We start from the raw sequence: 14,932 nt of genomic DNA, 5'->3' as shown, positions 1-14,932 counted from the left end.
ACCCTATATCAGGTGTGCATAATTATTAGGCAACTTCCTTTCCTTTGGCAAAATGGGTCAAAAGAAGGATTTGACAGGCTCAGAAAAGTCAAAAATAGTGAGATATCTTTCAGAGGGATGCAGCACTCTTAAAATTGCAAAGCTTCTGAAGCGTGATCATCGAACAATCAAGCGTTTCATTCAAAATAGTCAACAGGGTCGCAAGAAGCGTGTGGAAAAACCAAGGCGCAAAATAACTGCCCATGAACTGAGAAAAGTCAAGCGTGCAGCTGCCACGATGCCACTTGCCACCAGTTTGGCCATATTTCAGAGCTGCAACATCACTGGAGTGCCCAAAAGCACAAGGTGTGCAATACTCAGAGACATGGCCAAGGTAAGAAAGGCTGAAAGACGACCACCACTGAACAAGACACACAAGCTGAAACGTCAAGACTGGGCCAAGAAATATCTCAAGACTGATTTTTCTAAGGTTTTATGGACTGATGAAATGAGAGTGAGTCTTGATGGGCCAGATGGATGGGCCCGTGGCTGGATTGGTAAAGGGCAGAGAGCTCCAGTCCGACTCAGACGCCAGCAAGGTGGAGGTGGAGTACTGGTTTGGGCTGGTATCATCAAAGATGAGCTTGTGGGGCCTTTTCGGGTTGAGGATGGAGTCAAGCTCAACTCCCAGTCCTACTGCCAGTTCCTGGAAGACACCTTCTTCAAGCAGTGGTACAGGAAGAAGTCTGCATCCTTCAAGAAAAACATGATTTTCATGCAGGACAATGCTCCATCACACGCGTCCAAGTACTCCACAGCGTGGCTGGCAAGAAAGGGTATAAAAGAAGGAAATCTAATGACATGGCCTCCTTGTTCACCTGATCTGAACCCCATTGAGAACCTGTGGTCCATCATCAAATGTGAGATTTACAAGGAGGGAAAACAGTACACCTCTCTGAACAGTGTCTGGGAGGCTGTGGTTGCTGCTGCACGCAATGTTGATGGTGAACAGATCAAAACACTGACAGAATCCATGGATGGCAGGCTTTTGAGTGTCCTTGCAAAGAAAGGTGGCTATATTGGTCACTGATTTGTTTTTGTTTTGTTTTTGAATGTCAGAAATGTATATTTGTTTCACTGGTAATAATAAATCATTGAAATGGGTATATATTTTTTTTGTTAAGTTGCCTAATAATTATGCACAGTAATAGTCACCTGCACACACAGATATCCCCCTAACATAGCTAAAACTAAAAACAAACTAAAAACTACTTCCAAAAATATTCAGCTTTGATATTAATGAGTTTTTTGGGTTCATTGAGAACATGGTTGTTGTTCAATAATAAAATTAATCCTCAAAAATACAACTTGCCTAATAATTCTGCACTCCCTGTATTTTAATGGATGAAAAAGCTAACTTGGACTTTTGTAAGTGTAGTAGGTAGCGTACAATGTTTTTAGCAGATGCGTGTAATGGTTGAATTTGATTATTATGGCAGTAATAAACAAATATTTTCCACTTATTTGCGTAGCAATGTATTGTGGTTGGTTTCCTAGCTTGTTTTATGACCTCCATGCATTCTTGTGTAAGGTCTAGGTGTCCGAATTCTAATATCTCAGGAGCCAAATTGCTAGATTGAGCGATGCTGGATTCGGGTGTCTGATCTGTTGTTTGTGTTGAGTTAACAGATCTGGTCTGTTTGGCAGTTTGATATGAGGCACTACTAATAGGTCTAGTAGTGTTGTGTACCAAGGTTGTTGTGCCCAAGTTGGTGCTATCAGTATGAGTTTGTTTGGACTCAATTTGTTTACTCGATACGGAAGGAGTGGGAGAGGGGGAAAAGCGTATGCAAATATCCCTGACCAACTCATCCATAACGCATTGCCTTGAGAGTGAGCATGTGGTTACCTGGATGCGAAGTTTTGCCATTTTGCATTTTCTTTTGTTGCAAATAGGTCTATTTGCGGTGTTCCCCATCTTTGGAAGTAAGTTTTTAGTATTTGGGGATGAATTTCCCCATTCGTGGATCTGTTGGTGATCCCGAGAGAGATTGTCGGCTAACTGATTTTGAATTCCTGGTATGAACTGCGCTATTGGGCGAATGTGGTTGTGAATCGCCCAATGCCATATCTTTTGAGCTAAGAGACACAATTGTGTTGTGTGTCCCTCCCTGTTTGTTCAGATAATACATTGTTGTCATGTTGTCTGTTTTGACAAGAAGGTGTGTGTGGGTTATTAGTGGTTGAAATGCTTTCAACGCTAGAAATACTGCTAGTAGTTCTAAGTGATTTATATGAAGCTGTCTCTGTGAGTGTCCCATTGTCCTTGGATGCGGTGTTGGTTGAGGTGTGCTCCCCACCCTACCATGGAAGCATCCGTTGTGATCACGTATTGAGGCACTGGGTCTTGGAAAGGCCGCCCTTTGTTTAAATTTATAGTATTCCACCATTGAAGCGAGAGGTGTGTTTGGCGGTCTATCAACACTAGATCTTGAAGCTGACCCTGTGCTTGTGACCATTGTGATGCTAGGCACTGTTGTAAGGGCCACATGTGTAATCTTGCGTTTGGGACAATGGCTATGCATGAGGACATGATGCCTAGTTGTTTCATTACTAATTTTACATGGAACCTTTGGTTTGGGTGCATGGCCTGTATTACGTTTTGGAATGCCTGTACCCTTTGTGGACTTGGAGTGGCAATCCCTTTTTTTGTGTTGATTGTTGCTCCTAAGTACTGTTGTATTTGACACGGCTGTAGGTGTGATTTTTTGCAGTTGAGTGAGAACCCTAGCTTGTGAAGGGTTTCTATAACATACTTTGTGTGTTGTGAACACCGTTCTTGCGTATTGGTTTTGATTAACCAATCGTCTAGATACGGGAACACATGTATTTGCTGTCTTCTGATATGGGCTGCCACTACGGCAAGGCATTTTGTAAAAACTCTTGGCGCTGTTGTTATTCCGAATGGCAACACTTTGAACTGGTAATGTACCCTTTGGATTACAAACCTTAAGTATTTTCTGTGGGAAGGATGTATGGGTATATGGAAATACGCATCCTTGAGGTCTAATGTTGTCATGTAGTCTTGTTGTTTGAGCAATGGGATCACGTCTTGCAGTGTCACCATGTGAAAGTGATCTGATTTGATGTAAAGATTTAAGGTTCTGAGATCTAAGATGGGTCTTAGAGTTTTGTCTTTTTTGGGTATGAGAAAGTACAGGGAGTAAACACCCGTTCCTTTCTGATGATTTGGTACTAGTTCTATTGCATCTTTTTGCAACAACGCTTGGACCTCCAGCTGTAATAGATCCAGGTGTTGTTTGGACATGTTGTGTGTTTTCGGTGGCACATTTGGAGGGAATTGTAGGAATTCTATGCAATAACCATGTTGGATAATGGCTAGGACCCATGTGTCTGTTGTTATTTCCTCCCAGTTTTGGTAAAAATGTGTTAGTCTCCCCCCCACTGGTGTTATGTGTTGGGGATTTGTGACACCAAAGTCACTGTTTATTTTGCGGGGTCTTGGGACTTTGGACCTTTCCTCTAGTTTTAGGGAACTGTCCCCCTCTGTATTGTCCCCGAAAACTTCCCCTCTGATACTGGCTCTGGTATGTGGGCCTTGTTTGTGAGGTTGGGGGTTCTGTGCTCTGTCCCCGAAACCCCCCTCTAAACTGTGTTTTTCGAAATGTGCCTCTGCCCTGTGGGGAGTAGAGTGCGCCCATGGCCTTGGCCGTATCTGTGTCCTTTTTAAGTTTCTCTATAGCAGTGTCCACTTCCGGCCCAAACAACTGCTGTCCGTTAAAAGGCATATTCAGCACCGCCTGTTGAATTTCTGGCTTGAATCCTGAGGTGCGTAGCCATGCGTGTCTCCGTATGGTGACCGCTGTATTTACAGTTCTTGCAGCTGTGTCTGCTGCATCCATTGCCGACCGTATCTGGTTATTAGAGGTACTCTGGCCTTCTTCCACCACTTGTTGCGCACGCTTTTGGAACTCTTTGGGTAGATGCTCTATGAAGTATTGCATTTCGTCCCAATGAGCTCTATCGTATCTTGATAGCAAGGCCTGTGAATTGGCAATGCGCCATTGGTTGGCTGCTTGTGCCGCAACCCTTTTCCCCGCTGTGTCGAACTTGCGACTTTCCTTGTCCGGTGGTGGTGCATCTCCCGAGGTGTGTGAGTTCGCCCTTTTGCGAGCTGCACATACTACAACTGAGTCCGGCGTTAATTGCTGCGTGATGTACACAGGGTCTGTTGGTGGTGGTTTGTACTTTTTCCTCCACCCTTGGAGTGATGGCTCGGCCTTTCACAGGCTCTTGAAATACTTGTTTGGAGTGTTTCAACATTCCCGGTAAGATAGGAAGACTCTGGTATTGACTGTGTGGACGACAGAGTATTAAACAAAAAGTCATCTTCAATTGGTTCTGCGTGCGGGGTGACATTGTGAAATGCGGCTGCTCTGGACACCACCTGTGTGTAAGCAGTACTGTCCTCAGGTGGTGATGGTCTCGCTGGGTAGCAGTCGGGACTGTTATCTGATACAGGCGCATCATAAAGATCCCATGCGTCAGGATCATCTTGGCTCATCCCTGTATGCGTTAGGGACTGCATCATTGGTAGAGTGGCCAATGGTGATGGTTGTGGTGAGCGATGTGGTGATGGTGGCAGAGTTACTTGTCTTGCCACCTTTGCTTGTGGCTGTTTGTCTTTCTCTTGGAAAGCAAGTTTCCTTTTCATTCGGATTGAAGGGAGAGTTGATTTTCCCTGTCTCTTTTTAGATCACTGCTTTTTGGGGGGTAAATCATGGTCCTGGAGCAATTCCCAGGTAGAAATACACTAAGGAGAAGTAACCCTGGAGAAGGGACACACCCCTCCCCCCCTTCATGTGGTATATCTCCAACACAGAGTGGTGCTTGTGACAAAAGTTATGCCCCGCAACCCTCCAAAGCACTGCTGAAAGTGAAAATAGACCACACATAATGGCACTGTCCCCTTTCACATTTGTTACTGGGACGACAGTGCGTTTTGTGTCTAAGCAAAAAATAAAAATGAATGAAAATCCAGGATCTGAGGAAAACTTGGCCCTCGTGTTCTCAACTGTTTTTTTTTTTTTTTTTAAAACACTTCTGGAGCTCGGATTGAAGGATTTTCTTTGCCAGTATGGTGGATGAACTATTCATGTCCACCGCATTATAAGAGATGGACATCAACTGTTGGCAATGGAACATCTTCTATTCCGGTTAATACGCTGCTCAAGTTAAATATATCAAATCACTTAAAATATGAATGTGGAATTAACATGACATACGGTTACTTTATATTATGTTTTACAATGTGATATGCAAGTTTATGTCCATATTTTATCTGAACGCTTACGAAGACCTTGAAAAATCATTAAAATGTTACCAAACGTGCAAGTCTAGTAAGTTGTTCTACTCAACCTAACTGTAAAGCTCTGGGCCCATAACTTGTCTCATCATAGGTAAATATTTTATTTCTCCGAGACTCTTCTTCATTTCCATTTGTGAGAGCACCTTCAAATATGTCCATTCAGCATGCGTGCTGTACACAAAAAAAAAAAAAACACACAAGTTTGCTACACTAAAAACTTTTGTTCCATGCATCATAAGAATCCAGCCCACATTAGGATACACATGACCCCTGACTTGACCCTTTGTTGACTAATAGCACGGTCATCAGGGTGGGTGCGTGATGAATCCTCAGTTTAGGTTTAAAAACTCACTTTTAATAAATGAATTTAGGAGTCAATGTCATATTTGATCATCTCTGGTGCATGATTTAGACACAAATATTTTAAAGACTGCATGTGCTCACCAAGAGAGGCAGTCGTCTCTCCCTGTTAATTTGTTGACTCGCCCACCTCCACACAGCAGAAGGTTGGTGAGGTGCCAAAAATAAAGAAAAAAAAAAAAAAAAAAAAAACACACACACAAACAAGCATCTTGGATGTCAGTTTTGGTAGAATGGAACATATACACATACATATATATATATATATATATATATATATATATATATATATATATATATATATATACACACACACACACATACATACACACACACATATATATATATATATATCTTTTTTTTTTATATGAACACGTGGGACCAATGCTCACATCAAGTGTTTAAGACACAAAAATAGTCATGCAGCATTGTGTCACAGCAAATAACAGAATTACTTAGTCTTACCCAACACTGAGGCCTTCATTATATCCACTTCAGAAGGAGTGGCTTAGCAGGCCAACCAATAGCCAGACTTATGACCTGAATATTGCACACTCGTATAAAGTCTGCAATCAAGTTCTGTACCTTGGGAGAGGTCCCCTAGCTAGCTATTTTTGCCTGATACTCCGATCTCAGTGTTGGGCTAGTGCTGTCTTTCTGCTTGGTGCTGAACCTAAATTAAGAGTTGTAACTAACCAAGGAGTGACCAGAATAGGCCAGATGGATTTAGGACTTGGCCTGCACAATTGTACTGCCTCCACTCATCATACTTAAAAAGACAGGTATGCCCTGGCTATTTCAGTGCTGTAAATGATCTCAATTCTATACCTGGTCTGGCCTTGATGTTGCATCTACACTGCCCTGGATCTTTACCTGCCACGGTGCAGCACCAGTTTAAGGCATTGTGCTTATATGTAATACAGTACTCATCATAGATGGACCTTCACCCCTCCGGCACTCCTTCCCCCTCGTTCCTAAAACCAGTCACCAACTACGGACTTCTAGCTGGAATCTATGTCCTTCAGCAGTGGCTGGGCCACCTGGGTGTTCGGAGATCCAGAGCCAGTTCATCCTACTCTGAGCGACCGCACCAGCTGCCCGCTACATAACAAATAAAAGAGATGAAGGAAGCACAGCAGTTTCACTTATGCCATTTGAGCTGTATAGCTAGAAAAAGACGCTAATTAGCAACGACGGTCAAGTTCCCAAATAGTTTGCTTACTTCAGTTCCCTAGCTTTTGGGAGGCATCACTTTCCAAGACGACTGAAGGCCATCTGCTGACCAAAGGCCAGAATCCCACTGTAACTAAAGCTAGGTCCCTAGATAGGGATACCAAGTCAAAAACGGTGTCATTAAAACTTAGAGTGCCGATATTGGCAGCAAGCTGCACCCCAACTTGGATTACAATTAAGGGCCCATGTGCAAAAGTTAAACAATATCTTAAATTGAGTGATGGTCTATCCAGTGAAATGTGCTTTGAACTCTGTGCCATTATTAAAGGAGGACAGACAGAACATCGGTCCTTTGAAGTCTGGTCCATTCCACCCCTTCTTGCATTGTAAACTGGGTGGGGTAGGCTGGAATGTTTCTTGGTGAATGATTAAAAACGACCACTTTCAGTACTTCTCCTCCCAATGAAGTGGTGTAATTTAGCTGGATACCACAGGAGTCTCACACAGAGGCGCCTGCAAGTGTGTCACGCTCTGCCACTTCAAGAGATTGAAGAAGTTGGGTCTTAAAGTACAGAAGTACTGGCTAAGACAGACCACTGACGCTGCTGCTCAATGCTGGGCTGAGCACTGAGGTAAAGCATTCAAGGGCTGGCAGAAGTAGTGTGCACGAGTCTTCGGCTGTTTATCCCGCCTTATAGATCAGCCAATAAGAAGCACTTTATATCATGACCAAAAACACAAGTGTGAGCTGCGAGCTGACTGCATTTCTGGCTTTGCAGTCTGAGCGTGACACATTTTTCTGAGTTGGGGGTCGGCTGCCATCAATGTGACATTACTGAAGTCATAAGAATTATGAAAAATCCAAGCATCATACAACGAACAAGTACAGCAAGTGAGCCATGCCTGGGCTTGATATATAGCCAGTGATTCATTTTGGAGCACACGGTCACAAATATATTAATAAAGAATGTAGTGGTAGCACACAGATTTACAGACGCCACATTTTCCATTTATATGACATTTCCATCTGACCTGCTGTTTTACTGATACAACTGCATAGCATGCAAACGATAACGTGTGTAAATCGTGTTTCAGCTCACACATCACTTATAAGTTTTGCTCTGATTATTATGTTATTTCCATCACAGTTCACTTTCCATTTCCAAAATGAGTTATCCTAACAGCTGATATATTTTGAAATATGTGCACAGTTGATTTACAATGTACTCCCAAGTGTGTTAGGAAAAAGACTGGCATCCTAAGGCATTTCCTTTCACAATCCCTGCACGATTGTCACAGTTCACTTAACAAAATTTTCTAACTTTGCAGTCAGAGAAATAAAAGTGAACACCAACGTCCATGAGAAAATAAATAGTAATCGTGGAGGAGTTGTTCCTTCTATTTATGTTTTTGATGACCACAGCTACAGACATTTTAATTGCCTTCATTGTAGTTACAATTCTTATCATGTGCGCTAGGCTAGGATTTTGATTTAAAATAAGTCTTTAAAATGTACCCTTTTTTTTCTAGTGCTCTTGGGTATGTTATTCCTTAATGAAAGAAAGTTTGGATGTACTACTAATTACTCCTGTAATGTATCATGGAATTGACTGTTACCTGAAAAGCATCTCGCTCACATACTGCTGTGTGTTTTGGTGCAGTACAACTGTTTTTCTAATTTGTGTTTGCACATTGACTATGTCATTGGTGAAAGTGGGGCTGGGGCGGTTAGTGTAAGACTACGACCGCAAAAAAAAAAAAAAAAAAAAAAAAAAAAAAAAAAAAAAAAAAAAAAAAAAGAAGAACACAACAGCACACCACACCATACACAAAACCTATATGTCGCTAGAAAATCTAGACAACCTATACGTAGTTTGTCCACCACATTGAAGTGGTGGACATTAAAAGTACCTACATCAGCAAAAAGAAAAAAGTCGGACTGTTTATGCTTGCATGTGTGAGGATGCACCCTCATGGATACATCTGCCTGATGACAGCATAATGCATGCATACATCATAACACAGTACCCGTGTTGTCTTTTCAATTTGCAGTTCAAAGATGGTTGAAGCCTTTGGAGTTATACATGAAAATAAATAAATGCAATAGTGCATGAAAGAGCATTTAGAAAAAGAATAAGGGTCAAGCAGGAGAGCAGTTCAGGAAGGTTATAAAAAGAAGCTGAGCAGGACTGGGAGGGATGGAAGTAGCAATAAGTGAGCCGGCAGGGTGAGAGAGCCGAGTGCTCATACAGATATGGGAGCAAGAAAACACTAATACTTCTATGGAGTCCTAACAGAAACAAACAGGCAAACACAAAAGGGCTCACCTATGAGAGAGCTACTGGCTTTGGCAATCTGTTTTAGTGATGTTGTACAGGAGTGTGGCTGCTGTTCAGCATGGCTAACAGTGGCGTGGAGTGAAGTGGGGTAGGGTACAGTAGACTGGAGTGGGGTATAGGAGATTGGGATGGTAGACTGTGGCAGGGTAGATTATTGTGGGATAGATTAGATAGGAGCAGGTATGTGGGGGTAGACTTGAGTGGGCAGAGTAGATTAGAGTGGTTTAGTGTGGAAATTGGAATGGTGTGTGGTAGACTGGACTGGAGTTCAGTAGTGAGGAGTGAATGGTGGATAAAGTCATGGAGCGAATTGCGTAGAGTAGAAGGGCATTTTGTGTTGCAGTGTGTCTTAGAGAGGAGTGTCGTAGAAATGTGTGGTGTAGAGTGGAAGGGCACTGAGTAGAGAGATGTAGAATGGACTGGTGTAAAGTGGAGTGGTGTGGAGTATGCATGACGTGAGGGCACTGTGCCATTACAGACAACATTTTTCAATAGAAATGATCATTACATGTGCACCAATATACAGTTTTACTTCACACAAATGCTAATATCTGGAAATATCATCCAGTATATTGAGGTGTTTTGACCATATTAAAAAAATTGTTTTCATCACATTTCAGAACTACAAAAGATGTGCTTCATTTGTACTTTCCTAATTCTGAAAACATCAGCACAGTTAATAGAAAAAACTTCCTACGTCCTCTCCTCTTACATGGGTACTCAACAGGATTGTCACAGAAATTCTCTCACTTTAAATAGGAGAAAGGTAAACGCCACACTTCCTCGTTTAAGACAGAGCATGACATGTGACCTCTATTTTTAAAGTGCCCAGCAAATGTAACAAGATAAGAACACGATTTAAAAGCCTGTTTACAGAAAGTGAGAACTCTGAAGGATACAGTAAACAATAGATGCTTATGTGAAAGCACACAAAGCCGGACAGTCTAAAGTAAACAAAGCCAGCAAAAAACAAAGCAAGCAACTGAGTTACCACTCACTAAGCCAAAAGAAAGCAATGAGCAAAATGTATTCTCAGGGAAGCTTTCAGAATCCCCACAAGAAGATGTAACCAAACCAGATAGCTGTGCTGTCTGGTAGGCTTTGACCTAAAAATGAGTTCCCTTAATGCAAGCAGTAGAAAACAAGTCATTCAATCAAAAGAACTGTAAAGAAGAAGAGCTATGTTAAAGGGCATGGAATCACAGTAAGAAAGCTATTGAATAAGAAGCGAGCAAATAAGATTGACAAGAAAGCCAACTAATGGGCGTCTGAAATGTGACACAAGAGTGAGGGACACTTTTTTAAAAACAGTTTGTGGGCAGGTGTCCAGTTTTTACTGTTGATTTCCCTACCACAGACACTGCCTGCAGCAAACACAAATGCATGTACCCTCTCATACTTTGCAGAATACCCCTACCATGTGTCTTTACAAATTCAAACCAGGCCTGTTTGCAAATATGGCCCAATTTTTTTTTTTAAGCCATCTGTGTAAATGGTGGCTCCTTTTATTTTGGTGTCCTTGCCTATTTTTTTGTCCCAGTCCAACCCTGGGAGTGTTTAAATACTGATGTTTTATCCGTCAACGTGTTTGATGCCAAAAGTAGCTAAGAAATGGGCATAAGATACCATACACCTGCTCACCTCACCTGTTTGGTTCGAAAATGTGTATGTTCCTATAGTTAACGCCCGTGTACTTGTTTTGACCCAATCTCTATGCTGGACGCACTATATGCTGCAATTAAAATGCAAAGGAAAGAGGCACAGTTATTATTAGGTACCAATGCACCTTCGCGGTAGCCAACCCTAGAAGGCGTGGCGACCACTGATCACTCAAGTCTGCTTTAAAAAAAAAAAAAATGTATTCACACATAGGAAGCACTTTATTCACACTTAGGATGCCAACACAGGGCTTTGAGTGACCCTAGCAATAACATTTGCCTCAAAATCATCGCATTCTCGTGTTAAACTTCACAGCACCATGCAGTGTGGATTATGATCTGGGTACAATTAATCTCCGTTGTGGACGTTGGTTTACCCTGCCTAGTGGTGGCCGGGCCTATTCACGTCAATCTGGGTCTGTCCTAGGTCATTTAGGCCCCGCGTTCATTTCCGCCACAAGAGCCAGGTTGATATCGTTTGTCTCGGGTCGTCCAATGTTCGGTATTCCCTGGACTCACTTGTGGACCAGTCGGTGATAATTAAAAATAAAAAGGGCGCGTTCAGGTCATACGGATCCTGTCTGGGCTCGAATCTGAAATGGTGGCAGAAGCTCTTAACATTAACAAGGTGGCTTTGCCTCGAATGACCTTGCAAAATCGTACTGTACTGGCGAGCAATACATGCTCCCAGCATGCATTAGCCCCGCGGCGCAGTTACTGATTAACTGCTTGTTTTTCTGCCACTCAAATGAAACGCGATCCACGGGCATGTAAAGCTATCTTTGAAACACGCCCTCCCCCAGGCCGCAGCTAGTGATGTTCTCTTCCTCGAGGGAAGCAGGAGAAGGACGGGAGAGTGGTTGTTAGAGGCGACGCACCACTGGGCTGTGAGCATAGTGGTGCTGGTAGAGATGGATGCGCATTAGCAGAATTGCGTGTCTCACTCTTTCAGTCTAACCTCTCTAAAAACCGGGACGTAAACCAAATTGCCAAAAGCTGCCGGGACAGCAAGTGAAAACCAGGACTATCCCGGCAAATCCGGGACGCATGGTCACCCTAGACTAGCATGAGTGCTAAGGGTCAAGATTGAGATTCATCTTTGGGGAGTGCCGCGGCCCCACTATTGAATTTGTGCGGCAGTGTTTAAAGTCACGTGTGGCTTTTCTGGACAGGGTTACACCTAGTTCTCAATGTTGGAGTAGTAAATACATCCGAGAGTGGGGAATACTTCACTCTGTACAGCCTAAAACATAGACGCTGACAACGTGGCCCGAGCATCACCACATCAGATATGCTGCATGTTGCGATTAACAGAGCCAAGTGCTGGATACGCTTCTAAAGCAGCGGGACTTGCATGTTGTGGTGTAGGTTAAGGGTACCTTGCAGACCTGATTCGGATGTGCCGTACACGTACAGTTCGACTAGCAGGTTTGTTGCACATAAAAAGTGAAGTTCCTTGAAGGATATGTGGGCCATAAACTAGAAACGAATGTTCCTGTACGACAGGGTCGAATCGCATTCTGCGAGTTCTTTGTGGTCCCTCAACCATGTACATAACGGGAACGACGCGCAATGAAGGAGCAAGACTGAGGTGCATTGGCAGGATTTGTGATCCCTGAACTACAATAATAGGCCCGTTGCTTATGGGGTGCATTGATCATACTTCATGTGGTCCTTTGACTATGCTGTGGTGAGTGCGGTGCGTTGACAGACCGAAATCGTCAGAGAAAAAGAACCCCCACGTTCCCCTATGAACGACGTTTCTGCGCTCTGGCTTTTGTACGATAACATTGCCTTCTGCCTCTTCCTGGTACGTGCTACTAGGAAGCAGCGCCATGGCCCCGCAGAGATGTAACTATAAAAAAACCCAGCCCAAAATAAACAGTGAGGAAATGCTCACTCACAGGTGCGCAGTGACCCTTGGTTGCGCCCCAGGAGGCACGCATTTGGAAAACAATAGTGTCACCGACGAACAATAGGCAACATCTAGCACGTCGATTCCATATTATCTTAGAGAGGATTGTTATACAGGGCGTTGTGTATTTTACAGGACGAAGTACCCAGCACCGCCTCGACACCCCTACGACCTCAGCTAATCAACTAGTGTAAAAAAATACGCACATTCATGACTCCAAATCAGGAGACAACTGTCTACTTACAACAGGAAGACACACAAACACACTAGTAAGCAAAGCCAAGTGCCAATAAATACTCCGTTCGGAGCCCCAACTTTGGGAGTGCTCGCAACAAAGAACAACACTCCAGTCTCGCTCATTTAGTTAAAGATACATGCCCCGATGTTATCCAATAGCGCTAAGGGGCCGTCCATAACGAACCATAGCGCACTATAAAGAAATAAAAAAGTTAAGACAATGCCACGTGAAAGTCTGCAGCTCGAAGCGCTATCAAGCTCCGGCCACTGTTATTCAGAAGTCTTCAACGCATATCATAATGCCCATAAAAAGGCACAGGCACATCCTGCCGCCTTGTGTTTTCCACGCACTCGATATGTGACCTCGAGGATGCGTTAGCACACAACACGCCACCCCTTATCAAATGTGTTCTTCCGGTTCTGTATGCGGCATGTGACTGCAGGAGAGGCGCCGCAGCTGTCCCACGCGGCTCTCTCGGCCGGCTGCCCAGTGCGCTTTTCCCGTCTGGGTGTAACCGCAACGCTCGTCGCTAGTGAGCAAAGTGCACCTGCTGCCGGTTTAAACAGTCATTATATTACGTTTCGTCGGCAAAACCCAACACGAGTTTTACCCGCACTTGCTTACTGTGTTGAATATACTTTTGTCACTGATCACTTAAGAACGAAATTGACCTGACACCCCCACTCTTTTCCTCCTTGTCCACTCGATCAAGGCGGAAATGCAGGCAAATCACTTAGAGAAAAAAGTATATTTGTCGCCACGTTGACCTTCTTCGGCGACCCTGACAATGACCTTGTGATTTAATTAAAGTTCATAGTTCTCGCCTCAGATGTTGGGGGTACAATAGCGCAAGTCCTACTGAAAGGCTCACCTGAACTCCAGGGGAAGCCCCCCCCCACACAAGACCCCATCACATCCGAGCGATGGGCCTCTGAGAGCCATTTGGAGCATAGGAGTGGCCAGCTCACAGTACATAAACACGGGATATATCAGGAATGAACCCGCAAAATGCAACAGCCCCATGTCAGGTACATACAAGGCAAAAGTCACTTTAGGATGAAGGCTACTTACTAATTAGGAGTTAAAAAGGCATCTTTACGTTCTTTTCCTTTTTTGCGCTACTTGTTCCATCCCAAAATAACCCGCACTCCTCCGCACGTCAAACCCATCTTCTGTCTCAAAAGCTTATTTTAGGATCACCTTGACCCCCCGCCCCAGCACCACCTGCTGGGCTGGTGTACTCACCGCGGGGGTCACGACCTCCTTGGCGGGCTTGGCAGAGATATGAGCTCTCTGAAGAAACGGGCGGCGGGTTGCACTCCTCAGGAGCCCGAGGGAGCGAACGACGGGCAGCATGGTCGAAGGCACTGTGTCAGGCAGCAGCTCTCGGGGTACGGGGGGACCACGGCCGCGTTGCTGTAGTTGGTTCACGTGCACTTTAACGCTGAGCGCGAGCAGAACCGAGCAGCGGGACCGGGCAAAGTCTAATTCTAGAAGAGCGTCAAGCCCCGCACTGCGACTACACCCTCAAGCCCTGATTGGCTGCTCGGGAGGGCGGGGCCGCAGGGACAGCCAGAGGTTACCGTTGGAAACCTTCGGGAACCGTCCACCCGCTGACTTTAGGGAAGAGGCGGTTACGCAATGTGTGTATTCCTAAAGTAGTTGCACAGATGTAAGATAAGGGCTTCCCGAGTATGTAACCATGCTTCGATTACATCTGCAGTTACATCTAACCGCACCGCACCTAATAATCCCATAAATCTCACTTTTGTGCCTCACTCCTTACTGCCAAATAACTCCCTTTGTCAATACGCCTCCTATAATCCCAAAGGTGTTTTAGTGGATTTGAGCATTAACTTCAGCCCTCTCTTTTTTTACCCA

The 14,932-nt window shown here is 44.1% G+C and overlaps 1 long non-coding RNA gene across 1 annotated transcript in view; it reads right to left on the bottom strand.

Moving 5' to 3' along the window:
- LOC138284443 (uncharacterized) overlaps positions 1–14,290 on the bottom strand; it is a 36,279-nt gene extending 21,989 nt beyond the window's left edge. The window contains exon 1 of the long non-coding RNA XR_011201395.1: positions 14,123–14,290. This is a non-coding gene — a long non-coding RNA (uncharacterized lncRNA). The remainder of the gene's footprint in view (positions 1–14,122) is intronic.
- Between the last annotated feature and the right edge of the window lie 642 nt (positions 14,291–14,932).

Source organism: Pleurodeles waltl, chromosome 3_1, assembly GCF_031143425.1.
Source record: "Pleurodeles waltl isolate 20211129_DDA chromosome 3_1, aPleWal1.hap1.20221129, whole genome shotgun sequence".
Lineage (NCBI taxonomy): Eukaryota > Metazoa > Chordata > Amphibia > Caudata > Salamandridae > Pleurodeles > Pleurodeles waltl.
This window is presented reverse-complemented; position numbering and strand designations above follow the sequence as displayed.